Source organism: Colossoma macropomum, unplaced genomic scaffold (genome assembly GCF_904425465.1).
Source record: "Colossoma macropomum unplaced genomic scaffold, Colossoma_macropomum, whole genome shotgun sequence".
Lineage (NCBI taxonomy): Eukaryota > Metazoa > Chordata > Actinopteri > Characiformes > Serrasalmidae > Colossoma > Colossoma macropomum.
The window spans coordinates 10,581,567-10,596,091 of record NW_023494809.1 but is presented as its reverse complement, the minus strand read 5'-3'; the positions used below and the strand labels follow the sequence as shown (position 1 = coordinate 10,596,091).

Here is a 14,525-nt window from a genome sequence, read left to right as displayed (position 1 = left end):
TCAAAGCTGGCGGTCCAGCGGCGTTTTGCTCAGCATTTTCTGGGCGGTCCACCAGTGGTTTAGCAGAGTAATAGACAACTTACTAGTAATAGTCCACTTATCATTGCTCATTTTCAACTCACAGTCCAATTTACTTTTTTCCTTCTTTACTTCAGTTATACTTTGTAAATGAATAGTTTAGTAAATAATTTTAATCTAGCACAGAGTCAGCAACAACATTTTCTATAAAATCATTTTATATCAAGCCTAGTCATTATTATTTTTTTCTTTCACTTGTTTGTAATATTTGTTGAGGTTTATTTTCTAAAATAAAAGTCTGTGTGCATTTAAAATTTGTTAGGGGAGATAAAACAACTAGTCAGAGCTTGTATGCAGGACAGTAATCTGGGTGGTCCGAGGGTGGGCCAGCAGTGGCGTAGAGTTAGCGGGGTGCTGACCTTATCAAGCCAGCGGACCGATATATGCTCGCTATCTGGGAGATCATATTGCTCATAAGTTGTCCTTCCTATCTTTCACTCATAATTACCTACATCATTTTTTCTGTGGGTGAAGTTAGCCTGATTACATTTACATAACGCTAACTCACCCCTACTAGCTTTTACTCATAATTAGTGACATTAGCATTTTTGTGTGCAGTAGTCTTTTAGCTGATGGGCAGCTATCAGCTTGATCATGGAAAGATTACTGAGGTCTAAATGAGGCCATAATTACTCTGTAGTAGATCACCACTCTGTTTCTTCAGGCCTCAGTGAAAGACTTGTTGATGAGTCAGAATCAGGCTGTTCTTAGTGGTTTTCTGTTTATTGTAATGAATAGTAACTTAGTGTTGATCCAGATGTACTGTACGGAACCCTGCGGGCTCTGGATTATCATCTGTACCACATCGTCAAACTTCTGTTTCAGTCGTTATCTGGCTCGAACAGCTCAGCAGTCTTTTTATGTGGGGTGGTTGGGGAGATGCTAAGATGCGCTAGCGAAGCAGGTCAGCTGCCTCAAGCGCTTCCTGGAACTGTGTGATCTCTTTTTATTTCGTCTGAGACTTGTTGTTAATTTGTGTCCTCGAGTCAGGGAAACGTTTTTATGTGCGTTCTCTGGGTCGAGCATGTCGAACAGCGAGAGTCGAGTCAACTTGCAGGGTAATTTATGCTATGTTCACATTACAGGGTTGAAATATCTTTCAGTGAAGTAGATCAGATCAATTTTTTCTGATTTTTTGAAAAATAACACATAACAAAAAGTGGTCAGCAGTGGGATGGATCATGTGTCCAGAGCCATTGTTCCCACCACCAGAGACTTTCTCAAGGCCACACAGGGCCAGTGGGGTCAAAGACCCTCTCAGACGAATGGCACTATGTGACCATTTGTAAAAGGCTACGTTCACACTACAATTCAGATTTTTTTGCCTAAATGTGACACAGGTGTGATTTTCCGAGCAAATCACAAATATGAAAAATCACACTCAAGCCGCTTTCATATGTGCTCCTAATTTGGATATATACCCATATGGCAGTAAATCATTTAAAATGGGATTAAGTTTAGTAGTGTGAACGCAGCCTTATTGCACAATTTCGATTTTTTTCTCAAATCTGATCTTTCTGCCGTAATGGTTCACATTTGTGTGTAGTGACCCATACCTGCCATTAGTGTGTGCACCCTGAAATGACCCACATGTGCACATTTTATCATCAAGTTACAGCAGGTGCTGACCCGCTGCCCACAAAGGATGCTGACCACAGTTATGCACAGAGAAGTGTGTATGTGTGAAGTGTGGGTCCACACCAAATGTTCAGTCTTAGAAGTTGGTTGCAATTTCTGTTCTCACGATCCAAATAATCCCAAACACATTCAGAGATGTTGAGGTCTGGACTATGGGGTGGTCAGTCCATTGTTCTGAGAACACCAGCAGCTCCTTTGTTTGATGTGTCTCTTTCCTTTTCTTACTGAGGCTTCTTGACAGCTACACATCCTTCCAGACCCATAGCGCTGAGTTGTCTTCTCACAGAAACAATCTGAATCACTGTAGTGTGAACGTAGCCTTGGACTAATTCCATTGGCGTTCCTCTAAGTGTGGTCAGTGGCCTCGAGCCTTCGACCCTGCTGGGTCTGTGCGGCTTTGTGAAGGTCTCTAATGGGTCACTGGCTCCGCACCAGTGATCCATCCCACCACTGACTACTCTATCTCTGATTAGTCTGAATAATGAACTGGCAGCCATAGGGGGTCTCGTCTGGGGCTAATAAAAAATACATCTAGCTGCAGGACAGAGCAGACGCCACCCCGTCTGAGTGACCTGGTCACTCTGGGCATGTGTATCCATGCGTACTCCTCTGACCACCCCCCCACCGCTCCGCCACTCTGCCTCTTCTGTTTACGATTTATTTTTTAGTCCCTCCCTTTGATCCTTTTCTTTGCTCTCTTGCTTTTCTCAGTCGGTTCGGTCTCTGTTGGGCTTCTTTAAACCACTCTTGTTTCCCAAAATCCCTCATTATCCCCCCTCCTCTCTCAGGCATTTCCCTCCTGTCCCCCGCTTCCCTTCCCTTCTCAGCCCCCCCAACTCTCTCTCTCTCTTTCTCTCTCTCTCTCTCTCTCTGTGCCTCCTCGTCTCCTCAGATGGATTCTTCAGTCCTCAGTCGGTGGGCTGGAACTGCAGGCAGCGGCTGCTGGAGGAGTCCAGAGTGAGAGAGAGAGAGAGAGAGAGATAGAGAGAGAGAGAAAGAGAGAGAGAGAGAGAGAGTGAATGAGAGGGAGAGAGAGGGAGAGAGAGAGTGGAGAGATAGAGAGACAGAGAGGAGAGTGGGGATAGAGAGAGAGAGGATAAAGAGGGAGGGGGGAGAGAGAGAAAGAGAGAGAGAGAGTGAAAGAGAGCGGGTGGAGGGGCTCGAGCTGCGTCTGGGTCAGCGTGGTCTGTCATCTCACACAATCAAAAGCGCGACAGCGAAGGGGCGAGAGAGAGGAGAGAAAGAGAGAGAGGAGAGAGAGAGATAGAGGGAGTGAGTGAAAGAGAGATACAGAGGAGAGAGAGAGAGAGAGAGAGTAGTGAGAGAGAGAGAGAGAGAGAGAGAGAGAGAGAGAGAGAGAGAGAGATACAGAGGAGAGAAAGAGAGAGAGAAAGAGAGAGAGGGAGTGAGTGAGAGAGAGAGAGAGATACAGAGGAGAGAAAAAGAGAGAGAGAGAGAGAGAGAGAGAGGTAGATATGTCAGAGGATGTGGTTTTCCTGAGCTTGCAGAACACACTGCGCGCAGGCATAGTTTGAGCATGACCTAAACACGAGCGCGCGCGAGGAAAGTGCGTTCTCGCTACGCTTTCAGCTTCCCAACCGATTCCGAGCGGGATTTTAAAGAAGAGCGCGAGCCTGGCTTCCCTCGCTCCCGCCGCCTCCTTCTCCTCCTCAGCTCTCCGCACAGCCGCAGCCTCGCGACTCCGCGCAGGAAGCGCGCGGGAACCTTTTTCGCGCGGAGGCTTTTTTTCCGAAAGCGCGTCACTCGCGCCGTTCATGCGTTTGACAGCAGAGACGCTCCGCTGATCCGCGAGCCCAACTTCCAGCACCTGCGGGGTCCACAGCCCCCCAACAGGTAACACTGCTCTGCCTCCTCCGTCTGTCTGTCTGTCTGTCTGTCTCGCGCTCTCGGTGACTCACTTTCTGAACGTTCACGCGGAGCCTTTTGCTGGTTTGTTTTTCGTGCAGTTCTTTTTTCAGAAGATCGTTTAAGAACAAGTTTTATCCACAGAGCTGATCTCGCTGCACACAGCACTGATTATATTAACTAAGAATATCTGTTGTTATTGTGATTAATTATACATTAATAATAATTCACAATATATTTTATTATTTATTTATAATCTGTATTATTATTATTATTATTATTAGGACACTTTATTTTGATGGTCCACTGTCAGATGTCTGTAAATTCACTTTTACTTAAACCCAAACCTAACACTCACTCTAAACCTAAACTTAAACCTAACATCCAAATAAAAAAATAAATAAATAATTAAATCATAATGGCCACCTACACCTAAAACTCACTCTAGCCCGAATCTAATCTAACCTAACCTTAAAACTCAAAACCTAAACCGTAAACTCAACATTCACTCTAACACTAACCTTAAACCTCAACTTTTAATGTAAACCTAAACACTAACCCTTATTCTATCCACAAACCCAACTCTCAGTCTACCTGTAACCTTAGGCCTAAACCTCAAAGCTCCTTAAACCTAATACTCACCCTTACTTTATTCATAAACCCAACATTCACTCTACCCTTAAGCTTAAACCTAACACTCCCTCTAACCTTAAACCTAAACCTAACACTCACTCTAACCCCAAACGTTAAACCTTAAACCTAACACTCTAAACCTAACCCTAACCTTAAAACTAACACACGCTCTAACCTTAAACCTAAACCTAACACAAGCCTAACTTCGACATCAACCTTAAACATGACCCTAAACCCTTAACACTTACTCTAACACTAACCTTAACCTTAACCCAAAACCTAAACTTAGACCTAACACTAACCCAAACCTTAAACCTAAACCTCATTAAACTTAACATAAACTCAAACATTAACCTTAAACCTCAACAACATTTGCCGTAAACTTAGCCTTAACTAGACCCAACTCTAATCCTAATCTTAACTCTACTAATCAGTGTTTTGTTAACAGTTTGACTATTTGTACAGAAGATACATGAGACCATCAAAATAAACTGAATCATCATTATTATTATTATTATTATTATTATTATTAAGCAGTGGAGCTGATAAGGGCTACGCCTGTGGCCCTCATGGTTGTGCCAGTGATCTATCATGGCTAGCCACAAGCCACAGGTCTTCCACTGTGTGCAAAGGTTGTACAGCAGGGCTCCTGCAGGTTAGTTCACGAAGTACACTGTTCTCAGTTAGCCTGGTCCTGCTGGTCCTGGTCCTGGCCCTGGTCCCTGGTCCTGGCCCTGGTCCTGGTCCTGGAGCGATCTGCACATCTCAGTGTTTCTGGCTCATGGTGATGTCACAACTCTTAAACTCAAGTAACATGGCATCTGTCTGAGTTTACAACCTGTATTTATGACTGTGTCAGCCATCTGAGCCCAACTTACTCATCATATACAAATGCAGCAAATAGAGGTTTTGTTGACTGATGCTCAGGACTGTCCAGTAGGAGCAGACGTGATGGACATGCGGCAACTTTTGGCTTGTCTAGCTAACTGAGATCCTCCTACCCCCCCAGATACACTCACAAACAGACACATCACACAGCCCAGCAGATTTGCTGCGAGTCACATGTGCAAAGCATGATCTGGAAGGCATCTGTGAGAGAAGCCGGACGTCTTGTCTACCTGACTCCGCTGCTTGACCTCTTGCTCGTCCTCTTTTTTCCTTCTCTTTCTAGAAGATCACACATGCCTTTCATGTCAAGTTTGCCCTCATAACAAGAAAACAATTGCAGGCCCAGAGTGCAACAGAGAGAGAGAGCGAGCGGGAGAGAGAGAGCAATACAAAGAAGTATGTTCTTAAAGGGGAATTCCACAGATTTTTCAAAATTTCCGCATAATTCAGTCGTTGTTAAGGAAATCATTCAGAGTGGTTTGATGTAAAATGTTTCACTGTAGGGAAGCTTACTGACTCAGATTTTACAGTGGTGGTGATGAGAACCAGGGGTCACCATGACTACAACACAAATATAGGCATTTTATTTACTATCCAAAATAACCAGTGAACTCTTCTGAGTTTTATATGTAATGTTGGGCCTATTTTGCCTTACAAAGCCCTGCATGTACCTCACCATCATGATGGTGATGAGGATTTGATTTAATCTCAAAACCATGTCTCAGATCTATTATAAAGCAATGTCTCAGTCATCAGGCAGTGCATTCATAACTATTTAATGTAATAACTTTCTGTGAGGGGACTTTTAGAGGTGGGCGTCTGGTTCCTATCGCCACCACTGTGAACAATTCTGACTGTAAGTATGTCTAGAACAGGGCATTTCACCAAACCATGCTGAATGACTTTATTTACATTCTGACCATTAAATTATGTAGAAATTTCGAAAAATGGTTGGAATTTCCCTTTAAAAATAAAGAATACAGTTTTATGGAACATTTACATTGAAGTCTTTAAAAATATCTAATTTACAAAAATGTTTTTATTAAAGAACTGCCCATTGAACACCATTAAGGGTTCTACAGTGGGTTCTTCAAGGGTTCTTTAGTAAAAGCAATGGTTATATATAGAACTATTAGAGCTGAAAGAACCAGTTTACTTCTCAAAGTGTTCTCTGCATGGTCATATGGCTCCTCTACATAATAGAGAACCTGTTGTTATAGACCTTTAATATACATTTAATACACCTTTAATATATGTCTTATATACCTATATATCTTTAAAGAACATTAAAGGGCCCATAGCCTCCTGTTTTTGGTATTTCCTATTTTTCCATTTATAACTTTTGTGTAGGTTTATAAACAGTCCATCGAACATCTTTAAGGGTTCTTCAAGGGTTCTTTGGCAAAGGCAATTGTTATATATAGAACTATTAGAACCGAAAGAACCAGTTTACTTCTTCAAGTGTTCTCTGCATGGTCATATGGTTCCTCTCCATAATGGAGAACCTGTTGTTGTATACATTTAATATACCTTTAATATACTTCTTATATACCTATATATCTTTAAAGGACATTAAAGGACCCATAGCCTCCCTTTTTGGTATTTCGTATTTTTCCATTTATAACTTTTGTGTGGATTTATAAACCAAAAACGTTGTATGTAAAAGTTTTGGCACCCCCAGTCAAATGTTATGTTTTGTTGATGTTCTAGGTGAAAATAAGTTACCACATCCTCTACACTCTCAGAAAAAAAAGGTACGAGACTGTCACTGTGGTGGTTCCCCTCAAGGGTACATTTTAGTACTTTTAGTCAGGGAACATAACTGTACCATAATCCACTGTTATGTTTTCTAAGTTGTACTGACTCCACACGCCCCGTCTCGTCTCCAGGCTTTTCATTTCACCGTTCGGTTTTAAAACATTAGGTTATGAAAATGTAAAAAATGTGTACTTTTCACTTGGAAGAAACATATTTAAGGTACACTGGACCTTAAAACCACTGTTGTGCCTTTGAGGGAACATTTACATTGTTTGTACCTTAATAAATAAAAAATGTATCTGCACAGAACATTTGTTTCTAACAGTGTACAGTGAACACACTGACAACTTATTTTCACTTAGAAAATCAACAAAACATTTGAATATGGATGTTTAAACTTTTGCATACAACTGTATGTAAATGATCTCTAAACTGACTGGCTGCCCTGTATTGTGCCTGGTTTGAAAAGCAGTCTAAGATACAATCTGTATAGATTGTATTGAGTGAATGGTACATTTTTAATCTAAAGAGTGTTTATGTACTATTTCAAACTCTTGTTTCAAACATATAAGGAAGTCCGTTTTCCACAATATGAGCCCTTTAAAAAGATTCTATACAGCTTTAAAAAGGGCACTGCTATTGTAACAAACCTTCTTTGAATCATTTTTGCTAGGAGTGAGAGGTTCTTTAGGGAATCAAAGTGTTTCTTCTACAGAAACGCTCTATTTTTGGCAGCTTTATTTTTATTGTGTTTAAGAAAGAGGAAGAAAACAGAGAAATGTGGGGCAATGGAAGAAAATAGAGGGGGGTAAACTGTCATTAATCAGTTCCAGCGGCTGCCTATGAGGCAGACAGTGTTTGGCCATGCTGGGCCATGTGCCTCAGGAGAACTCACACAGAGGATTCGTTGTCACTGTGGAATCTGGAACATCGAGAGCTACTGGGCACCACCGGCTCCTCAGCGTCCGCCTAACTGCGTCAACTTAAAGCAATCATTTGACTAAAAATCAAATTTGCACAACTCCCCTTTTTGCCCCAAAAGTAATCAATCAGCCAGGACATGTTTGGTGCCCGAAGTCTGCTTAATTGGTTTTGTACTGGAGCTGTGAGGCTAATGTAGCTAACAAGTGATAGAAGCTTGTAGCCACTAGTTTAGCACTGTGTGAACTGCAGCCTCATTCATCACACATTAGCCTCAAACTGCAACAAAAAAACTTACATAATCTTAAATGGACTTGATTGTGTTGTTTCTCAAAGAAATCACGTACGCTGGTTTATTTGTGATTACGCAACAAGCATGATCTGCTTTGGCCAAACTTTATTGTTATTTAGCTCCCCTGAACTTTTACCAACTGGCCACTTTATTAGAAACACCTACATGGACTTCTACTCACTGGCCACTTTTTTAGAAACACCTACCTTGTACTTCCACTCACTGGCCACTTTACTAAAAACACCCACCTTGTACTTCCACTGACTGGCCACTTTATTAGAAACACCCACCTTGTACTTCCACTGACTGGCCACTTTATTAGAAACACCCACCTTGTACTTCCACTGACTGGCCACTTTATTAGAAACACCTACCTTGTACTTCCACTGACTGGCCACTTTATTAGAAACACCTACCTTGTACTTCCACTGACTGGCCACTTTATTAGAAACACCTACCTTGTACTTCCACTGACTGGCCACTTTATTAGAAACACCTATCTTGTATGTCCACTCACTGTCCACTCTATTAGAAACACCTACCTTGTACTTCCACTTACTGGCCACTTTATTAAAAACACCCACCTTGTACTTCCACTCACTGGCCACTTTGTTGGAAATACCTCCTCTTCCACTCTCGGTCATTTTAAGAGTTCCACATACCCTTTAGGTCCACTCTATTATATATAGTACTATATATAGTATCGCGCAAAAGTCATTTAATTTCTGGTCAAAATGGACAGTAAGTACATGTTATTCATTTTCAGCAGGAAATAGATGTTTAACAGAAAATTACACAGCAATTTTCATCTGTATTTAGAGCCATTGCCTTTAGTGCTTTTATTACAGCTTTCATTCTTTCAGGAGACTCGTTTTCACTTTTTCAAAGAACTATACAGGGATACTTCCAAAGTTCAGTCTTAGAAGTTGGTCTAGCATTTTCTGTTCGGTTCTAAATAATCCCAAACACGTTCAGTGATGTTGAGGTCTGGACTATGGGGTGGTCAGTCCATTGTTCATCTTCTTTGTTTGATGTGTCTCTTTCCTTTTCTTAGTGAGGCTTCTTGACAGCTACACATCCTGTCAGACCCACAGCGCTGAGTTGTCTTCTCACAGTGGAAGCATCCTAGCTGTGGATTGTTTCACATCTGAAGCAGCTTGATTTTTTCCCAAAAATGAAAGTGCTGTTTATCTGATGGGGGCAGTTTTGGGGGTCCTCCAGGTCTTCCAGGTGGTTGTTAAGAGTCCCATTTTCTCAGCATCGCCTAATCCAGTTGTGGAAACTCCTGCTAGTGACGAGATATTTTATATCTAATCCCAGAATTATCTCCTGAAAGTGAATCAATTGTACTGAATGGATGTTTGGACTAGAAATCAAACACATGAAGGGAGGTCTCTGAGTTTTGTGCAGTGCTGTAGGTGTACGGTTATAGATGGTAGCCCAGTCTCTGCACAGTTTATCCAGCCCTCCTTCTACACCGTTCAGCCAAGAGCAGCTTTGTGGTCAGAAACTCAAGGGCTAGAGGATGGCCTACAGTTGGGCTACAGTTTCTAACAGTATCCCAGCAAGGTGGGAGGGGTTTCTAATATAGTGGCCAGATCTGTTTTGATGGATCGCTTTGTATTTAAATGTTTGGCTGTTTATTATAAAGGCTAAGCCCAAATTTTCCCCGGTTCAGTAATCTGATATGAACACAGTGACACTCCCCGAGGCACTAAAACCAATTAACTGTCTCTTCCATCTGTCTGTTGGTAACTAACAGCAATGTGTTGGACTCGTGTTAATGAGTTATAAGCCCAGGGAGTCTTCAGTCACATGATCTACGGAGCTCAATCTGTAAGTGTAATTTTTGTCTTGTTGTAGTCGGTACCTGTGCGTTCGAGTCAGCAGCTGTTCTTGTGTTTGAGTGTGCGTGTGATTAATGGAAGTGAAAGCTCCAATATTTTGGTAACCTGATTAGGACAGAGGATCCATCTCTGGTGCCCAATTAAATCTAATTTAGCTAATTGGAAGGCCTCGGTGCATTGGAAACTTAATTACTCCATACCGTGCAGACGTGACTTTGAAATGACTGACATGTAACACCTACCCCATCTTCTTCATCTTTTCCCTCATATATATTTTCCTCTCCCCCGTCCTCGTCTTTTCTGAAGTCTCCGAGAGAGCTCTCTCGCAACCTGTAATTAGGGCAGTGGTTCTCCTGCAGTGTTCCTTGAACAGCGCTCCCACTCCAGGAGAAAATGAAGTAGACTCTCTCTTCTGACGAGGCAGCCTACAAATCAGATGTCATTTCGTGTTCTCGATGCCGCCTCACCGGCTGAGTCGGCGGATGGCAGTGGCGGAGGGGAAGCGACGGCCGTGTGCCTTGATGGAAGATGAATGGTAATTTCTGCTCCTCTGCACTGCGTCCCTGGCACTTTGAATGGATTATGCTCTCGTGATTCGCCGCCAAGATTGGGTTCTTCAATTCCTGATGCTTGTCATAAGCATATGAAAGCGATATAGCAAAAAAATCAAATTGACGCGATTTTTCCCTTATACGAAATGGAGGCGATCAGCTAGGACATGTGTAGTGTCTGAAGTTCGCTTCTTTAGGTTTGCACTGGAGTTAGGAGATGCTGTAATGAACGAACCCGCTAGTCTGGGAACGTTCGGATTACAAATAGCGGGGTTGGTACCTAGTTAACTGTTTTAACTCTGCACAGATTGACTCACAGCAAATGCTGCATGCATAAAGCATGTATTTTCATCCAGTTATATACAAAAGCTGTTCCCACAACAACGATCCAACATGAATTATGTTTTAGCTCTTAGAAAAGTTCTTAAGTGAGAGCCTGTAGGCCAGTAGCAAGAAAAGAAAACTGGAGCGCTTTCAGCAGGTGAAAAGTTGAGTCCCAAGCCTGTGTTTGTGAGATGAAAGAGAAGTGATAAACTTGTCCAGAATTAATCCAACGTCCGAGCTAGTTGACGATGCCCGACCGATGTTCCCAGGCTTATGCTTGTGAGTCCTGAGTCAGAGACACTCAAATCCACAAAGGATGCAACAAGGATAAAATAGAAAAGAGGAAAAGTCTGTCTACAAATGAAAACAAATGCAACAAAACATCAGCAAAACAATACACTTGTCTCCAAACCCCAATATAGAAATCTTACAATTCAGCTGATACTTCTATAGGGCATAAAAACCAACAGCAAATCGTTTGTAGCTGTGGTCTAATTTACAGTAACTTTGTTCTTCTTTTATGTTAATAGGTGGTGTACTTGACACTACCCAGCGTTTAACAACCTTAGCAGGCCCTTTCCAGTTTGGCACTGAAGTTAGCCACGGCTTTAGACTAAGGATGGGCCCTGAGCCAGTAAAATCACACTGGTGTCTCAAATTACAAGTTGTTAAGTTCTGACATAGTGTTATCTATAAAAGTGGAGAACAGCATCAGACAAGAGCATTTGTGTCTCATTTTAGTGCACTGGAAATCTAAAAAAGCCCACGACTTTTGCTCAGTGGGTTAAGGAGGTGCTGACTTACAACAGTTAGAAGTTTAATTAGGCCCCCTAGTGGCTATTCAGCCAGGCTGAATATAAATAGATTGTATATTTTTGCTAATTTATCAAATAAAATATTTCCTCATAACGTCTGTTATCAGATTGACTAGGACACTTCTGTCTCTCTGTGTGAAATGTTGTGACTCTGTGTTGAGCTGCTAGTGAGCAATGAGGGGTGGAATAGGAGGGCTGAGGACCACTTGCTGTGAAAACAATTCACATCTCTCCACAAAGATGTGCTGAGATGCAACCGCATCTTTCTTGATATCAACAAACAGTATACAAACTATAGCGTTTGAGATACCTTTCATACTGTCTCATATCTCACTGAGGATGTTTTTGTTTTTCTGTATATAAGCTTTGGACAGGGCAGTGGGTGGATGGAAGGTTGGGGGGACTGTAACCATAAAAACACAAAGTTAAAAAGAAATAATACAAATAGACAAAAGTACAGAACTGTGCAGAAGTCTGACACCACCCTTTATAGTCAAAACAGCCAATAAAAGCAATTTATTCATTTTTAAGGTGGTATTTCTGAGGTTAGATATAAGATATTCCACAGAAGGAAAGAAAATGTCAAAGGAAAACAGAGGTTTCCAAAACTGTAGTTTATTAAAATATACAGAGAGAATTGGGCTCCTAACAACCACCTGGAAGACTGGCCATTGAAACTGTCCCCATCAGATAAACAGCACTTCAAGCTCTTATATTTGAGAGAGAGGAGAAAATCAAGCTGCTTCAGATCTGAAAAAATCCACAGCCATCCTTCCACTGTGAGAAGACAACTCAACAACTCAAAAACTTTGCAGTTCAGTCCAAAATATCCCTGCAAATTTCAAGTGGACACACTAAATACTGAGAAAAATGTTATCATACTCAGTTGCTCAGGCCTCTGTGTAGGTTTATGCAAGTCTATATGAGCTTTCTTAACAACTCGACACAGTCTGAGTGCATGTAAAGTGAACCATGGCTTTAACAGAAGGTCTACACAGTGGTGTCAGGACACCGGGGGCTTGTGGAGTTTATCAGGCCGGCGCCGGTAAAGCCTGGAGAAAGAGCCCTTTGATATTTCCCGAAGACGAATCGACTCACTTTGTAATGGGTGGTCGGGAAAATTGTGGCGCCATTGATCCAGCAGTGTTCAAGAAGGACATGTCAATAGTCTATTTGGGAGGAAAAGAACTTGGCCTCCATTTGCTGTAATGAAGAAATGGCCGGGAGCGAACTGAGATCATACCACGAGTATTCCCCTGGAATGCGCACATGCTGTTTTTGAAAGAAAGCGAGGAAAAATGTGCGTTTGTGCCTCCCATTATTTCTTTTTAATCAGCTTCACTGGCTTATTTACTGGCTTTTATAGACCACTGGCTGCGTTCAACCTGCTATCTGCCCCACAGCTCGCCACCGGGCGGGTAAAAGTGTGAGCGGAATTGCGGAGCGGAAATATATTTGTCCAGGCGAACGGTGCGCAAAAAATCTAAATTGGACAGGGAAGGAAGAGGCAGACGGAAGGAGACAGAGAGAGAGAGAGGGGGAGAGAAAAGGATAAAGGTGGAGAGACGGGAGAGAGAGGGAGAGATATTGCTTGTCCTTTATTCTCCCGTGTATGAAATCGTTGTCAAGGGGCCGGTTCCCATGGCAATTCCATCGGCCGTGTCTGGGTTTCCAGGATGGCCATGGCCAGGTTTTGCGATGCTGAAAGGATGGGAGTGCTGGGTTCACGCTGAACAAAAGGCAAAGTGTCTCTCACTCCTCCTGGCGCGGGTGAAAGAGAGAGAGAGAGCTTTTTAACCCTCCTAGGTCTTTCACTGGCACACAGGCCTTGAATGACTCTTCTAACGTTGTGTTTAATTATGTCTTCGTAGCTCCGTGAAACAAGTGGAGAAATTGCATTAAGGTGGCAGATTGGAAACTGTCAATCAATGTCACGGTTTGCATTTTATTATTGATTTGAATTTGATGAAAAACCTTTTGTATTTTTGATATTTTTTCTCTTTTTTTGATGTCAAAACAACCAAAAAGATCTAGAAGGGTGGACTCAAACCAGCCAATATAGAGTAAATCAAATCAAATGATGTAATTGTACAAAATGTACAATTTTACAATTTTTCACATTGGTTTGATGTGAAATTCTCTGTTGTAGAGGCCTCTAAATCTCTCTTACAGGAGGTTATTACATGAAATGGTCATGAATACACTGCCTGATGCCTGAGACATTGTTTTAGCATAGTTTTGAGATAAGCTTTTGACCTAAAACATGTCTTTATAAAAAAATGGTAACACTTTATTTGGATGGTCCACTTTTGACAGTAAACTGACTACATATTAACTATCGATCAAATGTCATAGAGCTATTCTATGACCGTCAGTTCATGCTGCCATAAGTGTTATCAAATGATATCATACAGACAGCAAGATGACTGTCAACTGCCTCTCAACATCTTTTCTACAGCAAGAGAGCTGTATATCAATATGTTCCCAGCTACATAGCAACATTCTCTCTATTGATTATCAACTAACTGTAATAAGACATCCATGTATCTCAAACACCCTAATAATATTTAGTGGCAAAAAATCAATACGGGCAACTGTGCGTCGGTTGACTCTCAATTTTATGTATCTCCACTTCATCTCATGCTTGTTCAAAGTCAAAAGATCATCTTTTACGTGTCTTTTAATTGTCATTTGGACCACCCAAATAAAGTAAAACAAAAACAACATTTACGGATTTACGGAGAGAATTCTCCCTCTTCGTCATGGTAATTTGACGCACCCCAAACACCTGACCCAAGCCTGACCATGAAAAGATGCCTTTTTTATCGCAAATGGTTCTAAAAACTGCATTGACTCAGTTCCCCCTTTCTCCCCAACTTCCTCCTTCTTGCCTTTTAATTCTTTCAATCTCCTC

At 41.8% G+C, this 14,525-nt stretch overlaps 1 protein-coding gene across 3 annotated transcripts in view; it reads left to right on the top strand.

Moving 5' to 3' along the window:
- Positions 1 to 3,100: 3,100 nt before the first annotated feature.
- The window catches only part of LOC118799217 (raftlin-like), a 146,300-nt gene continuing 134,875 nt past the window's right edge, over positions 3,101 to 14,525 (top strand). For all 3 annotated transcript variants that reach the window (XM_036558956.1, XM_036558955.1, XM_036558954.1), the window contains exon 1: positions 3,101 to 3,570. The gene's annotated coding sequence lies outside the window, so the exon portion shown is untranslated. The remainder of the gene's footprint in view (positions 3,571 to 14,525) is intronic.